Source organism: Gobio gobio, assembly GCF_949357685.1.
Source record: "Gobio gobio genome assembly, chromosome: 12".
Lineage (NCBI taxonomy): Eukaryota > Metazoa > Chordata > Actinopteri > Cypriniformes > Gobionidae > Gobio > Gobio gobio.
Genome location: NC_137105.1, coordinates 29,732,165 through 29,757,197, shown reverse-complemented (window position 1 = coordinate 29,757,197; position 25,033 = coordinate 29,732,165).

The window sequence follows — 25,033 nt, the reverse complement described above, 5'->3', positions numbered from 1 at the left end:
TAGTGTAAAAATGAGGAACAAAAACAAACATCAAGGTATCAAAATAAGATAAGCAAAAGTTACAAACTTTTTTTTAATTTATTTCAAATTTATTGTCAGTATTGCGCTTGCAGATCAAGTGGGTAGGGTATTTTTTTTTACCGTGCGTATGTGTGTGTATGGATGACCATGTCTGTCAGCCACCACCGAAGACCATTTTTGACCCAGGAAAAACCCTGAATATGTATTGTGAAAAGCGCTATACAAATTCATTTTAATTTAATTGTTTTACTTACTTTTATTGGCATTAACTCTATATTATTAATGTATTATTTGGCAGGTCGCAAGATGTATTTTATTTTGTGAGACTTTGCTGAGGAAGTATTCTTTGGCTCAGTCTGAAAAGGCCCAGAAAAGAAACACTATGAAGAACATCACACAGAACCGTCAGAGAAAGAGACGGGTAAGTTAAGAAACCGGTTAAGCTTTTTCCCTCCAGAATGTTACTATACTCCTCTCTGAGTTTTAGTGGTTAATTCACTGTCATGTTTTGCAGTTGCTGGAGACCAGGTCCAGGGTTGCACAAACCAACACAGAACCTGTGGAAGACCGCAACTATAGACAAGATGTCTGATGAAGATGCTGCTGTTGTTGATGGAAGGCCAGTGTGGATGGTTAGGCTAGCTACTACAAACAGACTAGACTGACCCACGCTACGCATCACATCACCAGCCCATTATGCCAGTTTGAAAAAATGTTCAAAACTCAAACAACATTGTGTTAGAGTTGGTCACAATTATTTTATAATTATAATTTTAATATTCAATTGTGCCATTTTATATTTTCTTTATTCCTATGTTTATATACTTATACTTTTATTGGTTCCCATATATAGAGTATTTACATATATTTTATATACACTTTTTAATTTATAGATTTCTTTGTCTCGTTTTATATTGTATACTTTGTATGTTTGTTCCTTTTTAGATGTCCATGTTTTGTATTGTTGTTCCTCTTACGTCGCCTTCCTTTAGAAACATTTTGTTCACTTATCTTTTCCCCCATTCATTTTAATGTATGTTTATAATGCTCTTTGTTCTTTTTATTTGGTTATATTGTTTACTTGGAATATTTACATGTATTTTAATATATTTTATATATTTTTTTGTCTTATAAATTTATTGTTCTCATTTTATATTGTTTAATTTGTATATTTATTATTTTCCTTTTTATGTTCACTGTGTATTTTATTCCTTTACATCTCTGTCTTTTAAATGCATTTTGTTCATTTTTTTTCCCTTTTTGTTTCTTTACCAATTCATTTTAACGTATATTTATGTTCTTTGGACTGTTTATATTTTTACATTTGTTCCTTTACATTTTCATCCCTTTTAAATACATTTAGTTCACTTGTTTTTGTTTCACCATTGTTTTAATGTTCATTTATAATGCTATTAAGAATGTTTTTTTTTTATAACTTTTTAATAAATATTTCAGACTTTCTCAAAATGTTTTGTGTGTATTTTTCTTTTGGGAGGGAGAGGGGATTATTTTATATATATATATATATATATATATATATATATATATATATATATATATATATATATATATATATATATATATATATATATATATATATATATATATATAATATATTAATGAGCAAAATCTGCATAGCTGGCCTATAACCAATCAAGTCCCTATGCTACAAAACCTAGCCCACCCTTAGCCTTAGAAGTAACCAATAAAGTCACTTGACTGGGTTTTCAATGCGCCCTGTCCTCCAATAGCAGTCTGGGTTTTGGGAGTGGTTTTAAAAAAAAACAACCAATCCAGTTTGAGATGAAGGACCAATAGGGGATGGAAGGCAAAGCTGTTTAGAGGTGTGAAAATGTCTCCTGGGAAAAACTTGATGGGATTATTTGCCATGGCAACAAATGGCTGTAGCATGGGAGTATACGGCCACAACATACATCCGATTTGGTACCATTTCGGATGAATACGGACATATACGGATCCATGGAATTTGATCTATCCGGCCAGTATACTCCTGGATTCTTCCGAATTTCAGCAGTGTATACAGGAGTATCCTGGTCCGGATACACCTTTTTTCATGCAGTGTTGGGGTTGTTCTTTTGACCCAGAAGTTGGGTTATATTAACTACAATGTTGGGTTATTTTAACCCAAAATTTGGGTCAGGTATTTAACCCAGAAATTGGGTCAAAAAGAATAACCCATTTTTCTGTGTTGAAATAACCCAGAAATTAGTTGGTCCCTTTTTAACCCAGGATTTGGGTCAAAAATAACCCATTATGGGTTATTTTTGACCCAGGAGTTTTTAGTGTGTATGTGAAACCGGAGAAATGTGAGTTCCACGTCACCCATTCTAAGTTTCTCGGCTTTATCATCACCCCAGGTCATGTTGAGATGGATCCCAAGAAGGTCGAGGCAGTCCTGAAATGGCCTACCCCTACGACAGTCAAGGAAGTTCAACGCTTCATCGGCTTCGCTAACTTCTATAGGAGGTTTACCAAGAACTTCAGCTCAGTGGCTGCACCCTTAACGGCACTGACTAAGGGGGGTATTACCAAGATCTGCTCCTCAGAGGCAGAGGGAGCCTTCCGTGATCTCAAGCGTCGCTTCACCTCGGCACCTATACTCTGTTCCCGATCCTAAAACACCTTTTGTGGTAGAGGTGGATGCATCGGATGTGGGAGTTGGGGCCATCCTTTCTCAGAGAGGGGAGAACGGTAGGATGCACCCTTGCGCCTTCATGTCTCGTCGCCTGTCGGCAGCGGAACGCAACTACCACGTCGGGGATCGGGAACTTCTTGCGGTGAAGCTCGCCTTGGAAGAGTGGCGCCACTGGCTTGAGGGGGCTCAACACCCTTTCCAGGTTCTCACAGACCACAGGAACCTTGAGTACCTGCAGCAGGCTAAGCGACTCAATCCCCGCCAAGCTCGATGGTCCTTATTTTTTAATCGTTTTCAGTTCCTTCTATCCTACAGGCCTGGCACTAAGAACGTCAAGCCGGATGCCTTGTCCCGAGCTTACTCCCCTGAGCAACAAGAGAAAGCACTGGAATTGATCATCCCTAAGGCTAGGGTCGTCGCGCCGCTGCGCTGGGACCTGGAGAGGGAGATACGTGAGGCCTAAGCCCAAGAACCGGACCCAGGTGGTGGTTCCCCAGGTCGCCTTTACGTACCTCGATCCATCCGAGCCCGGGTTCAACAGTGGGGTCATGACTCTCCCCTTACCTGCCACCCTGGTATTGCACGTACCCTGGACTTCCTCCAGCGGCGGTTCTGGTGGTCCTCCATCAAGGAGGACGTAAGGAGCTTTGTGGAGGCCTGTCCAGTGTGCTGCCAAGGTAAATCGAGGCGCCAGCGGCCTTTAGGACTTCTGCACCCCTTGCCTGTTCCCCATAGACCGTGGTCGCACACATCTCTGGATTTCATCACAGGCCTTCCTCCGTCCCAGGGCAACTCTGTCATCCTGGTTATTGTGGACCGGTTCTCTAATGCCGCCAGATTCATCCCCTTACCTAAACTGCCTTCAGCCAAGGAGACTGCCATGCTCAAGATTAACCACGTCTTCAGAGTCTTTGGAATTCCTCAGGATGTCGTCTCCGACCGAGGCCCCCAGTTTTCATCTCGATTCTGGGGGGCCTTTTGTAAATTGGTCGGGTCTTCTGCCAGCTTGTCATCTGGGTTCCACTGAGTCTAATGGCCAGACAGAACGGGTCAACCAGGACCTCGAGACCACCCTGCGCTGCATGGTGGCCAACAACCCCACCTCATGGTCTACCTTCATCTTGTGGGCTGAATATGCACACAACACCCTCCGATCATCTGCCACTGGACTGTCCCCCTTCGAGTGTCAGTTTGGCTATCTCCCTCCACTGTTTCCTGAGGAAGAGGCACAGGTCGGTGTCCCGTCCGCCCAACACTTCGTCCGACGCTGCCAGTCGACCTGGAAGAAGGCTAGACGTGCGCTTCTCCAGACTTCCATGAGGTATCAGCATCAGGCTAACCGCCGTCGACAGAAGGCTCCCTGCTTCCGGGCCGGCCAACAGGTCTGGCTGGCTACCAGGAACTTACCTCTTCGGGTTGAGTCTAAGAAACTTGCCCAGAAATTCATTGGCCCTTTCCGTATTGCCAGGAAAGTAAACCCTGTGTCTTACCGTTTGTACCTTCCTCGTTCCCTTAGAATTAATAATAATAATAATAATAATAATTTTTATTTGTGCTGCACTTTACATTTGGAACAAATCTCAAAGTGCTACAGTTAAGATCATTTAAGAAGGATAAAATACTAATAGATTGAATGGTTAAAAGTCATAAGTTCTCCTAAAAAGAAATGTTTTTAGTCCTTTTTTAAAAGTCTCAGTAGTTTGAGGTGCCCTCAGATGGTCGGGGAGGGCATTCCAAATCCGAGGAGCGGCAGAACAGAAAGCCCGATCACCCATAGTGCTGAGCTTTGTCTTGGGGAGAAGGAGGCGGTTTGAGTTTGTTGATCGAGTTGTAGTTGAAGGTGTGAGTAGTTCTTTCAGATAGGGGGGGGGGGGCATTTCCATAGATGCACTGGTGGGTTAGAAGGGAGACTTTATATTCAATCCTGGCGGTAACAGGAAGCCAGTGAAGTGAATGGAGAATGGGTGTGATGTGATCGTATTTTCAAACTCTCATCAGGATCCTAGCAGCACTATTCTGAACATACTGCAGTCTCTGCAAGCTTTTGTTAGGGATCCCGGTGAGAAGTGCGTTACAGTAATCCAGTCTGGAGGAGACAAAGGCGTGGACCAGTTTTTTAGCATCTGCTAAGGATAGCGCTGGACGGAGTTTTGCAATGTTTCTGAGATGGTAGAAAGATGTTTTGCAGAGGTTTTTGATATGGGCTTCAAAGCTGAGTTGTGGATCAAATCTTACACCAAGATTGGTGACAGTTGTGGAGAGGGGAACGTCATGACCAGAGATAGTTATACCAGTTATGGAGGAAGACTGGGTTTGATCCAACAAGAATTGCCTCAGTTTTAGAGCTGTTTAACTGGAGGAAGTTGTGCTTCATCCACATCCTTATCTCCTCCAGACAGGCGGTGAGTGTTGAAGACGGAGATGATGTTGTTGAAATGGAGTTGTGTGTTTCTGATTTCATGTACAGTTGTGTGTCATCAGCATAGCAGTGAAATGAGACTCCATAGCGGCTAATGACATGGCCGAGGGGGATGATGTAAATGATGAAGAGAATGGGGCCAAGCACTGACCCCTGAGGAACCCCGCAGGTAACTGTGTGTTGCCGGGACCTTGCACTTCCAAGTGAAATGTACTCTGTTCTGCTAGTGAGGTACGATTTAAACCAGTTAAGAGCAGTGCCAGTGAGTCCAGTGGTTTGATGCAACCGGTTAAGGAGTATGCCATGATCCACTGTATCGAATGCAGCAGACAGATCGAGGAGAATGAGGAGGGATGGTGAACCTGCATCAGCTGTCATCCGTAGGTCATTTGTGACTCTAACCAGGGCCGTTTCCGTACTGTGTGCAGAGCGGAAGCCAGACTGAAATTTTTCGAAAAGATTGTTGTATTTGAGATGATCCTGGAGGTGGGAAGCTACAACTTTTTCTAGTACTTTGGAGAGGAATGGGAGATTGGAAATGGGCCTATAATTTGCAAGCACATCTGGGTCAAGGGTGGGTTTTTTGAGAAGTGGTCTGATTATGGCAGTTTTTAGGGCAGATGGAACATTGCCAGACTGGAGGGAGTTGTTTATTATTGTGGAAATCAGAGGACTTAAGACAGAGGTGTTTACTTTCACTAGAGCTGAAGGAAAAGGGTCAAGGGCACAGGTGGTAGGTTTCATCTTTTTAATTATCGTCTCAACCTCTTGCTGTGAGATTTCTGGAAAGCGATGTAGGGGCTCCGAAATTACAGGCTGTGAGTGCATAGTCAGGGTGGATAGTGGTGAGGATCCAGGAAAGGTAGAGTGAATTGAGTCTATTTTTGTTTTGAAAAAGTCCAGGAAATTATTACAGTGCTCTTCTGTAGTTTCTGTAAGTGAGGGGGTTTGTGGTTTGAGTAGATGGTTTATGGTGGAGAACAGCTGTTTGAAGTTTCCGGGACTATTTCTGATGACGTTTGAGTAGTAAGTTGACCGTGCCTCCATAAGTGACTTTGAATAGTCCTTTCGGTGTTCCTGAAAAGCAAGCTTGTGCACAGTGAGACCTGTGGTTTTGAATCTCCTCTCAATGGCACGTCCAGCTGTCTTCATTTTTCGTAGTTCACCGGTAAACCAGGGTGCTGATCGGGTGAAAGTGACTGTTCTGGTTTTTACCGGGGCATGAAGATCCAGAATGCTTCTGAGGGTGTTATTGTAATAGTCCACTGAATCCACGGGTGGTAGACAGTTTACAGAAAGGAGATGCTGGAGATCGGATGCCATAGTCTCTAGGTTGATGTTTTTCAGATTTCTGAAGCAGATTTGGCGTTTTGGCTTGATGAGGCTGGATAGTGAAGACATCTTCATGGAGATGGCCTTATGATCAGAAACTCCCAGATCATACACCAGAAGATTGCTGAGAGAAACAGAGTTTGTAATGACTAGATCGAGAGTGTGACCCCTGGTATGAGTGGGGGCATCGACAAGTTGTGTCAGATTAAAACAGTCGAGTAATTGGAGAAATTCTGCTGCAAAACGGCAGGTTGAAGAGTTGACGTGAATATTCATATCTCCAAGTATGATGATATTAGCAGACATTATACAGAAAGTTGAAAGAAGATTGGACATCTTTGGGATGAATGATGGGTTTGGTTTTGGTGGCCGGTAAATAAGAAGTATCGTAGTGGAAAGAGGGTGCTTACATTTAAATGCAAGGCATTCAAACGAAGACCGCTCAGGCAGGGTTATAGGGGACAAGATCAGATCACTTCGGTGGATGAAAGCCAGACCACCACCACGCCCTGTGCTGAGGGCTTTCTGTAAATAGCAGTAACCAGGGGGACAGGTCTCATTTAAAACAGAATAAACATCTGGTTGATGCCAGGTTTCTGTAAGGCACATCATATCTAAACACTTTTCTAGAATATGATCATGTATGAGGCAAGATTTGTTTGTGATGGATTGTGCATTAAAAAGTTCAATCTTGATATTCGTTGCAACAGTGTGTCTCTGTATTGGCCGAAGTAAACTGAGATCCACTCCATGTTTTCTCCGGTTTCCATCCAAGTCAGTGCGTAGCGTTGTCACGGAAACTCCAGCGCTACTAGTCCTAGGAGTGACAGCGCCCTGATGACGTGTTCGAGAAGCGACGGTGCGCACGCCGGACCAGATGGATGAGATGTTGTGATCAGACCGGGAGAAAACAAACTTTCGACGGCAACTTCTGTGAATGTAACGGGGCCGGCGAAGGAGTCCAAGTTGTTTAATGACTGATGTACACGATGGAGTGGTATAGTTGTTGAATTTCTGAAGTTGAATGGCTGAGTAGTTCAGCATTATGCCAGTCGTGGAGAGTGGTCTGCTAGCCGCAAGCCACGCCCGTGATGCACATAGGAAAGCCAACAGACACAGCAAGCAAACAACCGTGACCATGGGTGAACACCTCACGATCATCGGCAGCGACCCTAGGCGAAAGCCCTACGGCAACGGGTAGCGACGAACAGTCACGGTAATCCCCAAGCGATAGCAACTGGTAGGCAAGCAGCCGCTTGAGTCAGTGGAATCCGTACAGAACACATACAAATCCACAATATTTACTAGTGAGCAGCAACACTAGTAAGACTAACTGAATGTATTACTGGTCGATAAACGTTATGCTTATACCATAACAACAACTGTTGCACGGTAGAGGGTTTTCAGTTAGAGAAAACGGAGAAGCGGCGAGTGTCTGATCTGATCTCCAGCTGAAATGTGTAGTTTGGTAAGTGAGTAAATGTCCTTCAGATTAGAAGCAAGCCGTAACAATCCATAAAAAAAGTTTAGACGTAACAACGGGCGTCCTCTCCTGTCATGAGTAAATACATTCAAACTGCCAACGACCAACTGTAAACAGCCGAGTGGAGTCATCTGAGACGATAAGATCAAAAAAAAAACGGTCCCAATATTAGCACTGACTGATTTTACTAGTTACGATAACAAAAAATTTAATAAAATCTAAATCTAACATTACAATTTAAACCAAAGTCGGGTGGAAAAGCGGCGAACAGACAACGCCAGCGTCCTCTCCCCCTTGTTGCTAGGCAACCTATATCCTATATATATCTCCTATATCTATCTATATCTATCTATCTATATATATATATATATATATATATATATATATATATATATATATATATATATATATATATATATATATAGAATTAACCCTACCTTTCATGTATCTTTGTTAAAACCTGTTTTGTCTTCTCCTTTTGCCCCCCCACGCAGGCCCCCTCCGCCCCCCAGGATCATTGACGGCCAGCCAGCCTTCACAGTCCGCCGGATATTGGACTCGCGTAGGGTCCAAAACTCCCTGCAGTACCTGGTGGACTGGGAGGGTTACGGGCCTGAGGAACGCTCCTGGGTTCTGACTAAGGACATCCTGGACCGCAGCTTAATCCGGGAATTTCGTGCCCGGAGACTGGGGTGTTCTGGAAGGAACGTCAGGAGCCGTCCCTAAGGGAGGGGGTCCTGTCAGCATTTGGGACTGCTGTTCCTTAGTCCTGCCACTAGATGTCATGTTACTCATCTGTTGTCTCTCGTTTGTGTAATCATCTTCACCTGCACCTTGTTTCCCCCTGTGTATTTAAGCTCTGTTTTTGTTGTCCCTTGTTACTTGGTCTTTGTATGAGATGTCTGCCTGGCACCCTGAGTTTCTTTGGATCTTTTGAGACCTTGTGACATTGTAAGGATTTTTGGTTTAAGTTATTTTAAGTAGTCCTCTTGCTTCTGTCTTTTTTTCTCCCCTTGTGGAGTGTTTGTTTTTCTCCCTTTTGTTTTCATTCCTCCATGTTGAGAAGAACTTTTGTTGGAGTTTTTTGTCATCTTTTGTTCATTAAACCTTCTTACCTGATACCTCGTACTCTGACCTGTGTTTCAATTGGATTCAACTCCTGCTGGCTGGTGGCTCAGTGGTATTACCGCCAAGCTCTTACACCAGAGACCCGAGTTCTAGGCCGGGTCCTGACATGTTCATAAAGAATGCGTTCGTGGCAGTGAAATGGGAAATGACACAAGGTAATGAGACGCACGTTGAACTTAAACTCACTGCTTTTAGAACGCCGTTACATGCGCGCCGACGAGAGACGCAGGTGCAACAGAAACTATAGTAGCAAGTGCTACTGTGTGTTTGAGATTTCATGTTCGCATAATATTGACAGGCTCAAAGGTGTTATCATTGTTTTTACAAATCATTTACTACTAATAATGTTATCATCCGTGTGGAGACATTTCCCCACAAAGTAGGGAATACCAACACACACACACACACACACACACACACACACACACATTTTGTTGGACTGTCCTGGGTTAAAACAAGAATGCTCTTTTATCAAGTTATTTCACTTAAGAACTTATTTAGTAAGATTATGCATGAAAAGGTTTTGGATTTTTTTTATCATAAGTGGATTTTAAAAAATATTGTATATGACGTGTTTGTTTGCTTGGTTTTATTGTATTTATATGATATTTGTATTTTTGTAATTTAATTTTTGAATATAGCCTTAGCTGCTGACATGGCATTAAAGGATTAGTTCACTTTCAAATAAACTTTTGCTTATAATTTACTCACCCCCTTGTCACCCAAGATATCCATGTTGTGCGCTCGTGACGTCACGTAAAGCGCAATTACATTGAAAAGGTCGCGCTAGACGCAGGCGGAAAGACGTTTGAATATATGGATACGGTCCTCCTTCCGCTCATTTGTAAACACTGACTCGGTACTTCCGCTGCGTCTAGCATCTAGCCTTTTCAATGTAATTGTGTTTTACGCGACGTCACGAGCGCGCATCACTGAACAGAGCACGGCGAGCATTTGTGCTTATAAAACTTAAACTTTATTTTTTATTTTTTTTTAAATAACCGATCGTTTCGCTAGATAAGACCCTTATTGATCGTCTGGTACCATTTGGTGTGGTTTAAAGCCCTTTTGAAGCTGTACTGAACCTCTCATTTGGACCTTGAACCATATGGAGTCTATTGACTTCCATTATATGGAGAAATATCCTGAAATCTTTTCATCAAAAATCTTAATATCTTTTCGACTGAAGACAGAAAGACATGGATATTTTGGATGACAAGGGGGTGAGTAAATTATAGCAAAAGTTTATTTGAAAGTGAACTAATCCTTTAAATAAAACAATCTTTATTACATTATATTATTTATATTATTAAGATGTCTGCATAAGAGTAAACTCTAATCGGAGCAAACATTAAACTTTGCTGAAGTTAAAAATCTTGATTTGGTCTCTACACTGCGTTCTGGTAACTCTGCTAAACTATAATTACTAAAACTGAAACTAAATATATAAAAACTAAATAGAAATGTGTTTACAAAATAAAAACTAAACTAAAACTAGCAAAATAATTTCTAAAACGAACTAAAACTAAACTGAAATTTGTTGCAAAATCGAAAACGATAATAAAATAAAAACTAATTTAAAAATGCAAAACTATAATAACCTTGGTCTGCCTCGCAACTCATCTCACTCCGATCTGCTTGCATCTCTCGCAGACACGGCGGAGGCAGAGAAAACCCGTCAAAATAAAAGTCCCATAGAGAAAAATACCTCCGTTACACCACGAAGTGTTGCCGAAATAACACATAATCGGACCGGAGAGAATAATATGGAATTTCTTCCAGTAAACTTAAAAGGAGGGGGTCCTGTCAGCATTTGGGACTGCTGTTCCTTAGTCCTGCCACTAGATGTCATGTTACTCATCTGTTGTCTCTCGTTTGTGTAATCATCTTCACCTGCACCTTGTTTCCCCCTGTGTATTTAAGCTCTGTTTTTGTTGTCCCTTGTTACTTGGTCTTTGTATGAGATGTCTGCCTGGCACCCTGAGTTTCTTTGGATCTTTTGAGACCTTGTGACATTGTAAGGATTTTTGGTTTAAGTTATTTTAAGTAGTCCTCTTGCTTCTGTCTTTTTTTCTCCCCTTGTGGAGTGTTTGTTTTTCTCCCTTTTGTTTTCATTCCTCCATGTTGAGAAGAACTTTTGTTGGAGTTTTTTGTCATCATCTTTTGTTCATTAAACCTTCTTACCTGAGACCTCGTACTCTGACCTGTGTTTCAATTGGATTCAACTCCTGCTGGCTGGTGGCTCAGTGGTATTACCGCCAAGCTCTTACACCAGAGACCCGAGTTCTAGGCCGGGTCCTGACATGTTCATAAAGAATGCGTTCGTGGCAGTGAAATGGGAAATGACACAAGGTAATGAGACGCACGTTGAACTTAAACTCACTGCTTTTAGAACGCCGTTACATGCGCGCCGACGAGAGACGCAGGTGCAACAGAAACTATAGTAGCAAGTGCTACTGTGTGTTTGAGATTTCATGTTCGCATAATATTGACAGGCTCAAAGGTGTTATCATTGTTTTTACAAATCATTTACTACTAATAATGTTATCATCCGTGTGGAGACATTTCCCCACAAAGTAGGGAATACCAACACACACACACACACACACACACACACACACATTTTGTTGGACTGTCCTGGGTTAAAACAAGAATGCTCTTTTATCAAGTTATTTCACTTAAGAACTTATTTAGTAAGATTATGCATGAAAAGGTTTTGGATTTTTTTTATCATAAGTGGATTTTAAAAAATATTGTATATGACGTGTTTTTTTGCTTGGTTTTATTGTATTTATATGATATTTGTATTTTTGTAATTTAATTTTTGAATATAGCCTTAGCTGCTGACATGGCATTAAAGGATTAGTTCACTTTCAAATAAACTTTTGCTTATAATTTACTCACCCCCTTGTCACCCAAGATATCCATGTTGTGCGCTCGTGACGTCACGTAAAGCGCAATTACATTGAAAAGGTCGCGCTAGACGCAGGCGGAAAGACGTTTGAATATATGGATACGGTCCTCCTTCCGCTCATTTGTAAACACTGACTCGGTACTTCCGCTGCATCTAGCATCTAGCCTTTTCAACGTAATTGTGTTTTACGCGACGTCACGAGCGCGCATCACTGAACAGAGCACGGCGAGCATTTGTGCTTATAAAACTTAAACTTTATTTTTTATTTTTTTTTAAATAACCGATCGTTTCGCTAGATAAGACCCTTATTGATCGTCTGGTACCATTTGGTGTGGTTTAAAGCCCTTTTGAAGCTGTACTGAACCTCTCATTTGGACCTTGAACCATATGGAGTCTATTGACTTCCATTATATGGAGAAATATCCTGAAATCTTTTCATCAAAAATCTTAATATCTTTTCGACTGAAGACAGAAAGACATGGATATTTTGGATGACAAGGGGGTGAGTAAATTATAGCAAAAGTTTATTTGAAAGTGAACTAATCCTTTAAATAAAACAATCTTTATTACATTATATTATTTATATTATTAAGATGTCTGCATAAGAGTAAACTCTAATCGGAGCAAACATTAAACTTTGCTGAAGTTAAAAATCTTGATTTGGTCTCTACACTGCGTTCTGGTAACTCTGCTAAACTATAATTACTAAAACTGAAACTAAATATATAAAAACTAAATAGAAATGTGTTTACAAAATAAAAACTAAACTAAAACTAGCAAAATAATTTCTAAAACGAACTAAAACTAAACTGAAATTTGTTGCAAAATCGAAAACGATAATAAAATAAAAACTAATTTAAAAATGCAAAACTATAATAACCTTGGTCTGCCTCGCAACTCATCTCACTCCGATCTGCTTGCATCTCTCGCAGACACGGCGGAGGCAGAGAAAACCCGTCAAAATAAAAGTCCCATAGAGAAAAATACCTCCGTTACACCACGAAGTGTTGCCGAAATAACACATAATCGGACCGGAGAGAATAATATGGAATTTCTTCCAGTAAACTTCTTGCACAAAATAAATTCAAGCTCTTTCAAGGACCTGTATATATGTTTATTTTCAGTCATGTCGTTGTACACAGCCCTCTCTTTCTGCACAAGGGAAAGATAATCTTGTTGCTTCTTTACTGCTTCAGACTTTCTATCATCTGGGAGGTTTGCACTTTCTATCAGCTGCTCGTTATTGCTTTAGCACTGCCGGCAGAGATCTGTGCACGGCCAGCCACTAGGGTTGCCAGGTTTTCACGACAAAACCCACACAATTGCTACTCAAAACTAGCCCAAAACAAGCCCAATCGTGTTTCAGGGGGTCTTCTCCGGTAAAAATCGCATTTGGGGGGTAAAATATGTGTTTTTTTGGCATGGTTGCCTACTAAAATTCGCATTCCCGGGGCTAAATATCACATAATTGGGGTCGCTTCAACCCGCTGACATGAAAAACAGCCCGCGACAACAGTGTTGAAGTAGCCCAACCGCGGACTTGGCAACACTGAGCCACGCTTCCCTTGAAGGGCGGGGGCAATAACAAAAGAAACATGCCTCTACTGCATGCTAGAATCTCTAAAAAACGAGCCGATTTCAACCTCAATGTGTATGCTTTTAAATATACCAATACTGCTATCTCAAACACGGAGAGGCTTCTTCGTGATCTCAACTAACAGATTCTGCAAAAAAGTGAAAATCACCAATTTTGAAAAAAAACCTGCTTCTTTCTCATTTTGCTCGAAAGTTGTGCTGCCGACTTGTGTCCCTACTTTCCGTGACTGGTCACATATATACCGTGCTATATTTGTAAAGTGGGAGGTCCCGGAGCGCAGAGGGGGGGTGGATCCGGGGACTCAAAACGCAGGTTGGAAGTAACGGAACACTGCATATAGCAGTGCTTCTCAATCTTTTTTCAATAACGTACCCCCTATCATTTTTTTTTCTCAGCCAAGTTATTAAAAATCTACAGAGCTCCTAAAGGGACCTTTGCAAAAAATAAAAAATACAGACTTTCGCGTGCGCACGAGAAACTTATCTGCCTTATAATTTCTGGGTTGCGTACAATTTGACACAGGAGACCTACACCTGTGCAAGACGGAATGCACATTTCGATCATCTATGCCATGTGACAGTGATGTCCCTTGATCGTTTGTTTTTTTTAATCATTACTTTATTAGCCTAATTGGGTGGGCAGAAAGCTATGCCATAATCAGAAATAATATATTTTTTTAGCAAAGTAATACTACAACTAAGAAACAAATGTGTACAAAGTTGCACAAGTCAGTATTAGTGTAAAAATGCGTGTTAAACTCACAGCACGCTCAGCGCAGCATTCAGAAACGCTCCGAGACGCCAGTCATGAGCTGCTCGCGTTAACACTGCATTGCTTAACTTGTCTATTTCTTTTCTTAACTATAAGTTAAAGAAAAGTAGACATTTCAAGCTTTCTATACACATATTTCTCATGTCTGTGAGGCAGTAGCAACTGAGTTTCGTTTATTTATGAGACGCACTCCAGCTCATGTGCAATGCATGTGATCGCTCCCACGCGACTTCATCTCACCCTTATAATCTGCTATTACTCTATTTGCTTGTTATTTATTAAATCCAAGCAATTGGCTGACGAAACCTTGATTAAAATTAAGATACAATTTATACAAAACGAAATTCATTTTAAAGAAGGGCTTCATACAAAACGAAATTTATTATTAAACAAAATATAATAACCACCAAACTAAATTCTGACCCACTCGTATCTTTGCACTTTTCATAATCAGATGAAATTTAAAAATAACATTATAATATTTAAACATAAATATTAAACAAAATACATTGTTTAATGGCTACAACAATTAGGCCTTTAGTACAGATGCATGTCATGTCTGAGTGGGATTTGAGCAAGCATTGTTTTACCAGTGAACGGTTCATGAGCCTGCGCCTGCATAGAGCGGATTATTGAACTATTTTTACATTTCATCTGAATAAAAGTTATGACTATGGTGTGCCCAGTCAGAATTATTAGATTTATTAAACAAATGAAAAACATTTGCAATAATAAACAATATCACTACCGATAACTATCATCATATATAAATCAAATTTAAGCATATATTTTATATATATATATATATATATATATATATATATATATATATATATATATATATATATATATATATATATATATATATATATATACACTCAGGCCCGACGCAAGGGGGGTGCGAGGCCCTGTGCAAACGTGATGTGCGAGGCCCGGGGGTCTACTCTGTTGCCATTGTGTTGTTTAAGTGGATATTTAAGGGGAAAAAATCGTATATTCAGTTTAACAGCAGGTTCAAGAAGTTAAACTGTGTAACTGAACTGGGCAGTGCGCACATTTTGACGCTAAAAATATGTTCTAAATTATGAATGGGTCAAACACGTTTGCAAAACGCCCTGAATGCACTTGAATTACTTTGGACTGCCCTCTCACTGAATCATCAGAAGCGATTTCTCAGTCTGTAAAATTATAAACAGACAGTATTGAAAGGACCAGCGCTGTTTTTCAGTATTTCCTCTGTGAACATGAACAAAATGGATGTCTGACAATTTCGTTGCTTTTTGCAGTTTTCAGATTTAAAAACGTTTAAAGCGTCTAGAGATAGAGTAGGCTTTACTCGTTCCGCGGTGCCATTGCTCTCACTGATGCTCCGACAGGTGAGTAATAGTTATGTTATGCTTATTTAACTTTAATAGTGTTAAATAAAAAACCTTTTGTGCATACCGTCAAATGAAATGCAGGCGTCCGCGCTTTCTCCGTCCATGCAATAAATGCACATCCTTGAATGAGCGCGCATTTCTAGCGTATTTACTTGAACTTCGTAGGTAATATCTATGGTTTGACCCATGTCAGAGATGGCCAAAATCTGAAATTTGAATGGACTGGGAATAAAGCTCTATGAACTTAACGTGTGATGCCACGCTGATTGACATGTATGCGCATTAATCTCCGTCACACGCACAGTCTGCACGCACAGAGAAATAGGCTATTGCAAGTTACTGCATAATACATTTTTAACAAGCATAATAATAAAGCATCACGATACACACTTTTAGCTATGTTTTTTTAAAACTATTATAGTATTTTGAAGGACAAAAACATGAACTTTAACTATTGGCTTTACATCCTCAAGTCAGCTGTCGTCTTTACTTTTGCGCGAGGCCCTGGTGAGGCGCGAGGCCCTGTGCGGTCGCACACTTGGCACAGCCCTTGCGACTGTACTGTATACACTCACCTAAAGGATTATTAGGAACACCATACTAATACTGTGTTGGACCCCCTTTCGCCTTCAGAACTGCCTTAATTCTACGTGACATTGATTCAACAAGGTGCTGAAAGCATTCTTTAGAAATGTTGGCCCATATTGATAGGATAACATCTTGCAGTTGATGGAGATTTGTGGGATGCACATCCAGGGCACGAAGCTCCCGTTCCACCACATCCCAAAGATGCTCTATTGGGTTGAGATCTGGTGACTGTGGGGGCCATTTTAGTACAGTGAACTCCTTGTCATGTTCAAGAAACCAATTTGAAATGATTCGAGCTTTGTGACATGGTGCATTATCCTGCTGGAAGTAGCCATCAGAGAATGGGTACATGGTGGTCATAAAGGGATAGACATGGTCAGAAACAATGCTCAGGTAGGCCGTGGCATTTAAACGATGCCCAATTGGCACTAAGGGGCATAAAGTGTGCCAAGAAAACATCCCCCACACCATTACACCACCACCACCAGCCTGCACAATGGTAACAAGGCATGATGGATCCATGTTCTCATTCTGTTTATGCCAAATTCTGACTCTACCATCTGAATGTCTCAACAGAAATCGAGACTCATCAGACCAGGCAACATTTTTCCAGTCTTCAACTGTCCAATTTTGGTGAATTGTAGCCTCTTTTTCCTATTTGTAGTGGAGATGAGTGGTACCCGGTGGGGTCTTCTGCTGTTGTAGCCCATCTGCCTCAAGGTTGTGCGTGTTGTGGCTTCACAAATGCTTTGCTGCATACCTCGGTTGTAACGAGTGGTTATTTCAGTCAAAGTTGCTCTTCTATCAGCTTGAATCAGTCGGCCCATTCTCCTCTGACCTCTAGCATCAACAAGGCATTTTCGCCCACAGGACTGCCGCATACTGGATGTTTTTCCCTTTTCACGCCATTCTTTATAAACCCTAGAAATGGTTGTGCGTTAAAATTCCAGTAATTGAGCAGATTGTGAAATACTCAGACCGGCCCGTCTGGCACCAACAACCATGCCACGCTCAAAATTGCTTAAATCACCTTTCTTTCCCATTCTGACATTCAGTTTGGAGTTCAGGAGATTGTCTTGACCAGGACCACACCCCTAAATGCATTGAAGCAACTGCCATGTGATTGGTTGATTAGATAATTGCATTAATGAGAAATTGAACAGGTGTTCCTAATAATCCTTTAGGTGAGTGTATATATATATGATGTGTTTATAACATTTTTGCTATAAAAAAACAATTGTAATAAAAGATAGGATCATAAGATGCGCAAATTCGGGTGACATTATTTTTTACCACTTTCATTAAGTTTTGCTTTGTAGAAAGCCTTTCTTTGAAAGGAATTTCGTTTTTAATAAATTGTATATTAATTTTAGTAAATGTTGCATCAACTAATTGCTTGTATTTAATAAATAAAAAGCACATATAACAGACAATATAATAACCGTGACATGGATCCAGCGGGCAATTGATGTCAAAACGATTTCAAATTGACATCAAACATTGACGTCAAAAAACAGGTCAAAAATGCAAATCAAATTGATGTCAAAAACTTGATGTCAATTTGACATCCACACATTGATGTCTTCTCGACCACCAAAATAATGACACAAAAGTAATAATGTAAGAACAATTTATTCATCAGGCTTATATGTAAAAAATACTAATGCATGTTGGTAAATACAATACAGGATTTTGTATCTAGAGACAATATAAAGCAAATTAAAATAGCATGGAAAAAGATGATTGATGTAGATAAATGTACACCTAATCTGAATCTGAACACAGATCAATCGCTGCCCATTCCCCCATATCTGTCGGGAGCAGATATAGTTCTTAATATGATTTTGTTTATATCATCATCTGAAGATGCTGGGCTTGACTGCTGTACAGCACCTGAATGAAGATGGAGCAAATATTGTATTACTCGTTTCACAGCATTTAAAGCATTAATATGATTTTCAGCAACCATCACTTGTTTATCATTTATTTACAAAGTAATTTAAACTCTCTAAAGCTGGTGTTATACTTTCTGTGTTGTGCTGCCATTCTAATAATAAAAGACTACAGTAGGCTACTGACAGAACTGATCTTTAGCAAACTGTGTGCCGGTTTGTTTTAGCCAATTTATTATTTATTCCACGGTAAGAACACCATAGTCTTGTGATCTGTGGATGAAGAATTTCTAAAAAAGGAAATGATGATGACAAGGATATTAAACCGAGCTGAAAGGTACGGTGTGTCTTTAGCGCCCCAAACACTATGGTGCGTGTCCACTGGTGTGGAGCAGAGCGAGTGTTTTCAATTCATTCCTATAGAAGCTGAGCTTCATGCTCGCACGTGAGGGAGAAGCTCAACTTCAAAATGAACATGAAAATGCCTATTCATAGTTTTCAGTCACATGACTGTTGCGAGCCCTGGAACAGCAGGACGTTTTTAAAACACTTAACGTGAAACACACTATAGGGTGAGTTGCACCAATAAGGATTCAATTAAATGGTTAGTTCACCCAAAAATGTAAATTCTGTTACCTACCCTCATGTTGTTCGACACCCGTTAGACCTTGGTTCATCTTCAGACACATTAAAATATTTTAGTTGAAATCCGATGGCTGAGAAAGGCCTCCATTGGCAGCAATGACATTTCCTCTCTCAAGACCCATAAAAGGTACTTAAGACGTTAAAAAGTCCTTCTCACTGCAGTGTTTCTACAATAATTTAATGAAGCGACGAGAATAGTTTTTGTGCGCAAAATAAAAATCAAAATAATGACTTTATTCAACAAGTTCTTGTGTTCCGTCTGGGCCTCTGACGTGAACTTGTGAAGCACCACGACGCATGCGCGAGAATATGACGTAGAGCCGAAAGCGAGGAGCTTTGTTTACAAGCAGAGGAAGACGCGCCGTATCTAAGCTGCTGAATTCTACATTGATTGTGCTTTAGGTCTTGGCTTAGTGCTCAAATGGTGCTAAAGTGTGCATTTCCTGGATGTCTGAACGCCGGCTCTACGTCATATTCTCATCCATGCATCATGGTGCTTCGTGAATGGAGGCCTTTCTGAGCCATCAGATTTCAACAAAATATCTTAATTTGTGTTCCGAAGATGAACAAAGGTCTTATGTAGCATCAGATTTCTATTTTGAATAAATGTTGTTGAATAAAAAAAATCAATATTAAGCAGCACAACTGTTTCCATTATTAATAATAACTGAGCAGCAAATCATTCGAATGATTTCTGAAGGATCATGTGACACTGACAACTGGAGTAATGATGCTGAAAATACAGCTTTGAACACAGTAATACATTACACTTTAAAATATATTCAAATAGAAAACAGTTGTTTTAATATTCTTTCACAATGTTATTGTGTTTACTGTACTTTCAATCAAATAAATGCAGTCTTGGTGGGCATTAGAGACTTTTATCAAAGATATACAACACCAACACCAAATTTTTGAACGTGTATGTTTGAGGTTTCACTTAGTCACATGGTTCATTGCGCCTTAAGAGATGTTGTCCAATAGGAGATCCACTCCAACTCTGCTACGGTGCAGGGCTTCAGCCTGGAAAGCATCAACATAAACAATTGATCACAGAGCAAACAATATTTAGTATACAATGCCAGGTGTATTAAAAGGAAAGAAGCTACAGCAGACGTGAAACATGAGAAAGAAAGGTAAAAAAAAAGATCTTTCTCAGAAAAGAGAAAGATTAATACAGAACATATTTCTGTTATTCTTAGGGTATCAGATTTTATGTTTTTAGTTACTTATACATTTAATATTTTTCATACAGCGTCACTTAAATTTGGATGTCAAAGCCTTCTAAAATGAATTAAATAAATAAAACATTTAATATGAGAAAATAAAGAGAAGATAGATGTATGTGATATGTGAAAAATATTGTTAAAATGGATATGAGATTAATTAACTTCTTCAGTTCACCTGTGTTTCCTACTTCTCTGTCAGCAGCTTCCTTCAGACATGTTGGGATCTTGAGAGCTTCCCCTCTGTTGTAGAGGGGTTATTTTGTCCTTCCTGAAATCGTCTCGGTTACGTATGTAACCCTCGTTCCCTGAGGAGGGAACGGAGACGTACGTTAGTGACTAACGAATGGGGGTTTCGCCTATAAGCCAATTACCTTCGAGGTGTTTAACAGCGCCCAATGGCGTCCCAATGCCATGGGCATGCGGAATTTGCATGCCTAACTCCGCCCCACCGCGTGGGTATATAAGGAAGTACGCTGGCAACATCGCATTATGTATCTGCTGCGGAGCCAAGATCTGAACTCCGCGTTCCAGCAGCACAGCTGACGTGGCTGAGGAACGTACGTCTCCGTTCCCTCCTCAGGGAACGAGGGTTACATACGTAACCGAGACGTTCCCTTTCGTTCAGTCACTACGACGTACATTAGTGATTAACGAATGGGGGTTCCAATAAAACCGCGCCACTCAGCTGTCGTCCAGTGCCCTGCGTAAGTGTGAGATCCCGCCACTTAAGGCCGTAGGACTCCCACTTATCACAGGATTACCAAGGTACACTGGGAAGCATATCCCAGTGAGGGAATGCCAAAGATGCCTACCCATGGGGAGGACTTAGAGAGTACACATATGACCCGCTGTGGGCTGCATATGGGAAACTCTAGGGTACCAGCCGAAGGTGGATTTTTAACCCTAGGGGTGGCAGGGGCTTGCCAAGGGAAAGACACCTGCTCACTGAGGAGGCTTATGGTGGAAATACTCGTGTGGGGGTCGCCGGAGGGAACCATGCACACGGGGCACCTGGCCGGACATGAGGGTCTGGGCTCGAAAGGGCAGACTGAACTGATGTCGGCGTCGACAGTGCTGGAGGAGCTCAGGGCTCTCGGGGAGCTCACCTGAGGAGAATATCGCACGTATCCAGTCCGTGGAGTGGAGTGGCGAGCAAGCGAAGACACCTAGAACCTGGTCCATTACCGGCCCCTCGGGGGGGCAAGTACATAGTCGGACACTGGCTCCACTCGGAGATTGTAGAATCTGGCGAATGTGTTGGGTGTCGCCCAGCCTGCAGCTCTGCAGATGTCTGTTAGCGAGGCGCCATGCGCTAGAACCCAAGAGGAGGCCACACTCCGGGTGGAGTGTGCCCTCACACCAAGGGGACATGGTCGACCTTGCTGCTGGTAAGCCAAAACAATGGTGTCCACTATCCAGTGAGACAACCTCTGCTTTGAGAGAGCACTTCCCTTCCGCTCTCCACCATAACAGACAAAGAGCTGGTCTGAGGTCCTGAAACACTGCGTCATGTCTACGTAAGCGCGGAGAGCGCGTACTGGACAGAGCAATGCCAAGGCTGGGTCTGCCTCCTCCAAAGGCAGCGCTTGCAGGTTCACTACCTGATCTCTGAAGGGAGTGGTAGGAACCTTGGGCACATATCCAGGCCCGAATTCGAGGCACGCTTCGTCAACTGAAAAAGCCTGCAGGTCCCCGACCCTCTTAAGAGAGGCCAATGCGGTCAGCAGAGCCGTCTTCATCGACAGGAACTTAATGTCAACCGACCGCAAAGGCTCAAAGGGAGGCCTCTGCAGAGCACTTAGAACTACTGAGAGGTCCCAAGAGGGAACAAGAGGAGAGCGAGGAGGATTCAGTCTCCTCGCCCCCCTCAGGAACCTGATGATCAGGTCGTGCTGACTTACCTTTTTGTCTCCCAAGAGGTCGTGATGGGCAGATATTGCAGCCACATACACTTTCAGGGTGGAGGGAGACAGCCTTCACTCCAGCCCCTCTTGGAGAAACTCAAGCACGGACCCAATCGGGCAATTCCAGGGGTCTTCTTGGCGGGAAGAGCACCAGGTGACAAAGAGGTTCCACTTCAACGCATAGAGGTGTCGTGTAGACTCTGCCCTAGCGGAAGTGATGGTGGCGGCCACCGTAGGTGGCAGGCCACTCAAACCTGCCGCGTCCCGTCCAGAAGCCACACGTGGAGCTTCCAGAGCGCTGGACGCGGGTGCCATAGGGTGCCCCGTCTCTGAGAGAGGAGGTCCAGTCTCAGAGGGATAGGCCAGGGAGGGGTTGTCGCAAGGAGTAGCAGTTCTGAGAACCAGGTCTGGCCATGCCAATACGGGGCGACCAACATGACCTGCTCCTTGTCCTCCCTGATCTTGCACAGTACCCGTGCGAGAAGGCTCACTGGGGGAAACGCATATAAGCGTAGGCCCTGGGGCCAGCTGTGCGCCAGTGCATCCGTGCCGAGCGTGCCCTCGGTCAGGGAATAGTACAGGCTGCAGTGGGAAGAGTCTTGGGAGGCAAACAGATCTACCTGTGCATCGCCGAACTGTTCCCCAATCAGCTGGACCGTCTGGGGATGGAGTCTCCATTCTCCAGGAAGTGGCTGAATCCGTGAGAGCTCGTCGGCTGCACGGTTCAGGTCTCCCGGGATGTGGATAGCACGAAGGGACCTCAGGTGCTTCTGACTCCATAAAACGAGATGGCGGGCGAGTTGAGACATACGGCGGGAGCGTAGATCGCCCTGGTGGTTGATGTACGCTACTGTGGCCGTGTTGTCTGTCCGGACAAGTATGTGTTGACCCCTCAGCAACGCTCGGAAGCGGTGCAGGGCGAACCGTACTGCCAGCAACTCGAGGCAATTGACATGCAGAAGGCGCTGGGGTCCTGTCCAGGAGCCCGCGGCTGCTTGTCCATTGCACATGGCACCCCAGCCCATGGAGGAGGCATCCGTTGATACAACAACATGCCTGGAAACTCTTTCTAAGGACACGCCGGCCCGTAGAAAACTGAGGTTCGACCACGGAGTGAGTGTCTGTAAGCAGGCCCGGGTTATTTGGACCCGGAGCGTGCCAGACCGCCATGCCCATCTCGGGACTCGATCGCGAAGCCAGTGCTGAAGCGGTCTCATATGTAGCAATCCGAGCGGCGTTACCGCGGCTGCAGATGCCATATGCCCCAGGAGCCTCTGAAAATGTTTCAGTGGAACCGCACTCTTGCTGACGATTTGACGGAGGCAAGTCGGCAGAGACTGCGCGCGCTCGCTCATAAGCTGCGCGCACATGGCGACCGAGTCGATCTCCATACCGAGAAAAGAGATCCTCTGCACGGGGCAAAGTTTGCTCTTCTCCCAGTTGACCCGAAGGCCCAGACAGGCTAAGTGGTGGAGAACCAGATCTCTGTGTTCGCAAACCTGCTCTCGAGAGTGACTCAGTATGAGCCAGTCGTCGAGGTAGTTCAGGATGCGAACCCCGTGCTGCCGTAGGGGCGCAAGGGCTGCCTCGGCAATCTTCGTAAAGACGCGAGGGGACAGAGATAGCCCGAATGGGAGGACCGCGTACTGGTATGCCCGCCCCTCAAAAGCAAATCGTAGGAACGGTCTGTGTCGAGGTAGGATGGAGACATGAAAGTAGGCGTCCTTCAGGTCGATCGCTGCAAACCAATCGTCGGGACGAACGCATTCGAAAAGGCGTTTCGCTGTCAACATCTTGAACGGGAACTTGTGAAGGTAACGGTTCAAGATGCGCAGGTCCAGGATTGGTCTCAACCCACCGGTCTTTTTGGGTACAATGAAGTAGGGGCTGTAAAACCCGGACTTCATCTCGGCTGGAGGGACAGGTTCGATCGCACCCTTCGCCAGTAGGGTGGCAACCTCCGGTCGCATGACAGGGGCATTGGCCCCGACCATAGTAAAGCGGACTCACCGGAAACAGGGAGGAACCTGCGTGAACTGAATCGCGTAGCCGCACCTGACTGTCTTCGCGACCCAACGGGACAGCCCTGGAATCTGAAGCCAGGCTCCCAGGAACTGCACCAGCGGGGTCATTCGGACTACAGGTGTACCCGGTGTGGGGCAGCGATGCAGCGTTACCGACCCGGACAAGGGAGGCTGTTGGGTTAACTGCTGCGTCCTGACAGAGGAAACCAGGGAAGGACGCACGTTCCACTGGGGTCTGCTCTGCCAGGAGGCTGGCGACAGAGTGGGATGCGAGTGGATACCAGATCGGCCCCCAGATACCAATCATCGAGCCGCGAGCGTTCGGGACAGGACGGAGGGTTCCACTCTATCCCTAGACTCGCGGCTGCCCGAGACAGTATGGCTGTCAGCTCTGGGTCCGACTCGGGCAATGCTGGCGCGCCCGAAGGCGGCAGCACAGCCGAGTCATCATCCTCAGAGGACTCGAGCCCACCCTGTGATGCGGTGACCGACATCGCGTCATCTTCCGGAGCGCCAAACGAAATGCGCGGGGGAGCCGGAGCTGGCCCCGCGATTTCAGCCTGGACACTCACGGGTTGCGGAACGCTAGAGGGAGGTGTGGCCCGAGGCATGAGCGTCGGGGCTTTGTTCCACACCGTAACCCTCAGGTCACCCTGACCACCAGCCGAAGTACCGGCCACGGGGGGCACGGTAGATCGGGGTGGGGTTGAGGGGACTCTCACTTCATTACGAAGATCCTTGAGTCTTGACCGCAGGACCGCGATGGTCATGTTCCCGCAGTGGGAACATGACTCATCCACGAACGCTGCTTGAGCATGCTGAACGCCCAAGCATACCAAGCAGAGATCGTGCCCATCAAAAGAATTCAGCGACCGGCCACACCCAGAAGTACACGGGCGAGACATCCTGAAAAGGACGTGCCACGTGTAAGCTCTTTTATGAGAGGAAGCTTCGCAGAGACGCCGAAGCGCCCAGGGACCACACACCAGCTGTCAGACGGACCACTGCGCAGATCAGCAGGCAGGCAGTATGCGATCACTGGAACGCGCCG